The following is a 6,077-nucleotide window of genomic DNA, read 5'->3' as shown; positions in this document are numbered from 1 at the left end:
TATACTAAAAAAAAATCGAAATCGCGAAAAAATAATCTAAGTCTGAAATGCTTGAAATTAGTTAAAGACTAAAAAGTGAGGAAATAGTTAAATATTAAAATTGTGAGAAAATAATTGAAAATGCTCTCAGTAAGAAAAACTATGAAGTTCGAAAGGCATGCAAGTAATCTAAGTTGTAAAAATGATAAATTATGAAATGTATGAAAAAAAATCAAAATTCGAAAAATATTTTAAGTGTAAATATGTATAAAAATACAATTGAACTCCTAAATGATGAAAAAAATAGTTTAAGTTGGAAAAATGATAAAGTCGAGTACACTTGTAAATAAATGAAAGATGCAAAAATAATTAAAAATCATAAGGTATAAAAATAAACTAAGTCTACAAATTGCTAAAAATAGACAAAAGAGCTTTAAAATAGTCTAAGACCTAACTAGAAAAAAAAATCGAAATCCTAAATGTAAGGATGTGAAAAATATTTCTTGTCCAAAAATGCATGAAAAAAAAAATCTAACTTGTGAAAAATATTTAAAGTCTGAAATGAATAAAAATGGTGAAAGACTAAAAATGTATGAAAATAATAAAATGACATTGTAAACGATTAATAATGCGATTAAAATTTAACTCATGAAAATGTATAAATCATGTTGCATATTAAAGCTGATTGATACAATGAAAAAAAAATCTAACTTGCGAAAAATATTCTAAGTCAGAAATGAATAAAAATAGTGAAAGACTAAAAATGTATGAAAATACTCGAAGATTAAAAGACTTTAAAATAGTCTAAGACTAAAACGGTAAAAATAATCTTCTCATTCTAAAATACTTGAAAATAAATTAAAACGCGTGAAAATATCCTCGTAAAAGTTTGTGAGAAAAAACGACTAAGTCTAGTATGACCGTAAATAAATAAAATTCGCGGCAAAATATCTAAAAACGTGCGAAAATATCCTCGTAAAAGATTATGAGAAAAAGGTGACGAAGTGCGAAAACGCAGGGGAAAAAAAATAAATGCGCGAAAATATCCTCGTAAAAAATTATAAGAAAAAAATGAAATCCCGAAAACGCGCGAAATACGACAAAATGCGCGAAAATACCCCCGTAATCTTCTACAAAGATTACACGGAGGCGCAGCCATGAGATCAGAGGAAGATCAACCCAAGGTCAGAGGCGGATTGCAGATGCATATTGCGCGACTGCGCCTCCTGTTGGTAAACCGGCATTATCTCCCTACTGGCGGCAAATTGAGGAACCGACCTGGGCTGCAAACACTGTCGCTACGCCACTGCCTCCTCCCCCCATAACCCATTTCCTTTGACCTCAACTTTTTTTGTGCACCAGCCGCCTATGAAAGGTGCACACATAAACACGCATTAAACACATTTAGCAACATTAACAAAAAAAACTTATTAGCCAAATTAGTTTTCACTAACGTGTAAAGTAGTTTCCATGTCGATGAGGTTTTAGTGAAATGAAGATTAACTACCACATGTTTACACCCTATTATTGCATCCTACACTGGTGTGCAAAAATTAAGGACGAAGTCGAAAAATTAGCATATCAGCTGAACGAAGAGGCAGAGCGGACAGAAAGACCAATCAGGAGATTAAGTAAGGTGATGTACGGTAGCACATGCGCAGATATGCAGGCAGACGTAATGGAGGAGTGTCTGAATATAGTATAAAGCATGTAGTCGGTGTAAGATCAGTATTTCTGGCAAAGAGATTGCACGCCGTATATAGCAGTTAAAATCACCCCGAGTTGCTGCCTCAGCGAGAAATGGCGAATAATCAATCTGTTAGACGACATCTGGATGCTTTTACCCGAGGTCGAATCATTGGGAAGTTGGAGGAAGGCCGCAGTATGACAAGTGTGGCTGCAGAGTTCGGAATTGCTCACAGCATCGTTTCACGACTTTGGAGATAATTTCAAACTACAGGAACAGCTATTCGGGGGTTCAGTAGTGGTCGTTCACGAGGAACCACACCCGCAGATGACCGGTATATTGTCTTACAGGCCAGAAGAAACAGGTGGCAGACAGCGGGAGAAATCGTTAGACACACGACACAGGCGACTGGACGACCGATATCGCGTTTTACCGTGGCCAGAAGACTGCACGGTGGTGGTCTGTTTGCACCTCTAACGCCTGCCCATCGGAGAAAGCGTTCTCTGTGGTGCCGGGAACACCGGAATTGGAGAGACAATGAATGGGGACGAGTACCCTTTACAGATGAGAGCAGATTCAGTCTGAGTATCGATTCTCATCGCATACTTATCTGGAGAGAGCGGGGACATCCCTCGAACATCATTGAAAGGGACAGGTATGGAGGTCGCGGTGTTCTCGTTTGGTTAGGCATCATGCTTGGTAGTCGTGCAGACCTTCACATCTTCGACGCAGGTTCAGTCAACGGGACCCGTTATTGTAACGAGATTATTCTTCCATATGTGCGTCTTTTTAGAGGCGCTATGGGTCCGCAGTTTCTTTTCATGGACGACAATGCACCATGTCATCGCACAGTAGCTGCCGAACAGCTCTCAGAGAGTGAGATCTATTGAACGTATGGATTGGCCGGATCTCAAGCCCATCGAGCATGTATGGGATTTTCTAGGCAGACGCTTGGCAGCTCGTACCTTACCACCAGCAACGATTCGGGAGCTTCGATTTGGGGCTGCAAGACGAATGGGCAGCAATGCCTCAACAACTCATTGACACCCTCATTCTCAGCATGGGCAGACGCTGTGAAACCTGCCTAGCAGTCGGGGGAGATCATATCCCCTACTAAAGACCGGGTGTTTCTTGCTGGACACCCATCACAGGGATGTTTCGGCCTTCAGTCGCATTGCGCTCCATGCTACTTTTTCAATAAAGCTTCTTTTTATCCCTGCGATTTCTCTTTTAGTAAGTGTTGCTTACATTACACATGTCTTTACGTATTGGGGATCTTACGGTATTAAATGTGTTGATTTGGAAAGCTTTTGTACAAAGTTATATTGAAAAAACCGTCTTGTTCTTAATTTTTGCACACCAGTGTATATCCATATGCATGCAATGAGAAAAAGATATGCGATTATTGTGACTCTACAGCGCTTTCTTCAACTGCTCAGTTCAAAGCATATGTGTCGAGCTGTACTGTCCCAAAATTTCTGAATCGAACCCTGACAATCACTACTGATATTTATTTTATCAGTGCTCAAAAATTTTTCAGTTTGCATTTTTATTTAACAATTTGTTGATAAAAAATATTTCAAACCAGAGTATTGCATTTCAACGAAAGCCATGAATGAATGATGGTTTTCCAAAACGTCTTTGCGTGAAAATTTTTACAAAATTTTGTCTCACTCTGAAATTACTTTTAAAATTGTAACAATGAGTTTTAGGTCATATATGTCTTCGAATGAAAGTGAAAATATGGATACCTTTTTAGATTGGGATTGGAAGAATAATGAATGCCGCAAGTTATTGTTAAACATGTCTAACATTACAATAAGGACAGCAGTGGTTTAAATTCTCCTTTAGAATAAGGACAACATCTATAAAAATACCCATTTAAGGAAGAAAACAGATTTGAAATATCCTCATCGGAATCAGGTAAGAAGGAAATTAGAAGCTAGTATCAAACAGTTGTTAACTAGAAATTCTTTGAATTAAAGCCTTGAAACCTAAAATATGAATATCCTCCCTCTAAAATCACACACATGGGCGCCTATAATAACAATTACTAGTTTTATTTTGCAGTCCACAAAAAAAAGTTTTTTTTTCCGTCATTATCTCAAAACCCTTGTTCCAGCACAAAAATTATATTCCCACATCATCAGTCACCTCCCTCCTCAAAATAATTAATTAATTTATAAAAAACAGCCAGTATCCATCCGCTGGCATTCTTTTGAGTTCCGACGTCTTGAATTTAAAATATGTTTTTCGCAAAGCGTTTTCATTTTCCCAACGCTTGATTTATAATTAATTTTTTAAACTGTCGATTTTGAGAATAAGGCGTTTTCTTTATGACGTCACAAATGATGTGCTTCGTCTCATCTCCACTGGCGCATTGAATGCTTACGCTTGCTGTCTACCGCGTTTCCAGCTTGTTATAATTCAGAAGCGAATTAAATATTGCACTCTACGATTGCTATCAATCATATCGTTGCCAGTACACGTGAATAAAGATGCAAATGAAACATTGTGCTATGTGCTAATGGCATCAGTGAATGGCATTTCATTACTTGTGGTGTCATGTGCAGAAGCGTAAGCAAGGAAACTGCACCGTTTAAAATAATTGTTAAAAAATATTAATCTTTGTCAAATTAAAAAAATTGGTTAAATTCTATGTTTTTAAGCATGTTCTTTCAGAAAAAAATACTTTTAAAATTTCGAAAACAACCCCCATTCTTTTTTGATTGAAAATGAAAGGATTATTCTGTTTTAATACCCTCTTGTTTTGATCATTATGACAATGCTTCTGACTAATATCATGCATTATTATTCCATATTGGCGAAAATATTAAAGGTTTAGTAGTCACGATCACATTCGAATTAATTTGATATTTAATCCTTCATTTTAAAGTAAATTAATGAGTTTAAATGGAACTTAAAAAAAATTTTCAAGGAACCTGAGGGGACTTTCGTTCTTTCTTTTTTTTTTTTTTTTAATGTATAAATGGGGGAGTACGTTTTACCGTTTGGTGCCTCTTCCAAAAACTTTTTACGTATCCGTTCTTGTTTAGGACAAACAATTAAGTCGGAAAAGTATTTTTATACATATTCATAAATTTTAAAAATCAAAGTTTGGATATAAATCAGGGAAGTATTCAAGCAAAAATGCGTCTCTGTGCTTAAAGCTTAAAAAAAAAAAAAAAAAAAAAAAAAAAAAAAAAAAAAGTTTTTTGAAACAAAGTTTAGTAAGAAGTAAATCATGCCCGTCATTTCGAATTTTTCCAGGCGGGGGGGGGGGGGGGGAGGCAAAGATAAAATATTCATGTGCCGAAACCCGCGCCAACTCACACATGGGGTGGTTTCCTTCAGTCAAAAGTACTACTTTTAGTCGTTGAAATGGATAGAATGAGCAAAAAGAAAAAAAAAAAAAATTACATGGTCCCAGAAAATACTTTCATTTTCATAACAGTTTTTTTTTTAAATTAATTTTTTGAAGTGTCCGATTTTTCAAACGAGGCGTGGTCTTAATGATGCTACAAATGATGCTCTTTGGCGCATCTTTCTTTCGCGTTTCCACGTTATGATAATCAAGAAGCGAATTAAAATTGCGCGCTACGCTTGCTATCTACCATATCGTTGCCAATACACGTGAGTAAAGATGGGAATTAAATGTTTTGCACTGTGAATGTCAACACTGAATGGCATTTCATCATTGGTGATGTCATCGGCAAAAGCCATAAACAATGGAAGCGCTCCGATTTAAATATTTTTTTTCTAAATATTAAACGTAAACAAATTATTTAAAAGATGGTTATATTCGATGTTTTAAGCGTGCTCTTTCAGAAAAAAATACTTTTAAATTTTTGAAAACGACCCCATTACTCAAAAACACAATTAGTCAATCTAAATTGACCCCCCTCCCCCAAATGACGGCCCGCGACTTCAATGTAGTTAAAGAATTTTTAGTTGTTCTAGCTTTACGCTGCCTCTCTCCTCTGTGATGTTTTACCGCTATGAACTAATGTCTCTACAGTCTTTCAAACATAATAAATTACTTGACTTGATGATATTTATAAAATAAGTTAGTAAAAAACAAAAGAAAAAAAACTTCATATTGAATTAGTATCATATGAACCAAATTTAATTTTTTTGAAGATCGAAATAAAAAGCTTCTTTGCGTCTGACGCAAAATAGAAAGAAATCGCAAAATTTTTGTGAACACAAATGAAAGAAAAAGTAAAGTACTGCGCGCTCCGATGTTTGAAAAAGAAGTTCCAAAACAAAACCCTTCACGTCTCGGAAGAACAAAATACTCCCTTAGTATAGCAAATTCTTCCCTAAAGGGAAAAGGAGAAACAATTGTTTTGAAAATAGACTGACTCTTTCTTAACGATCACCTACTATTGGCTGCAGTGAAACTTATCTT

The sequence above is a fragment of the Uloborus diversus genome, chromosome 3 (genome assembly GCF_026930045.1).
Source record: "Uloborus diversus isolate 005 chromosome 3, Udiv.v.3.1, whole genome shotgun sequence".
Classification (NCBI taxonomy): Eukaryota; Metazoa; Arthropoda; class Arachnida; order Araneae; family Uloboridae; genus Uloborus; species Uloborus diversus.
Note: the sequence above shows the minus strand (reverse complement) of the source record.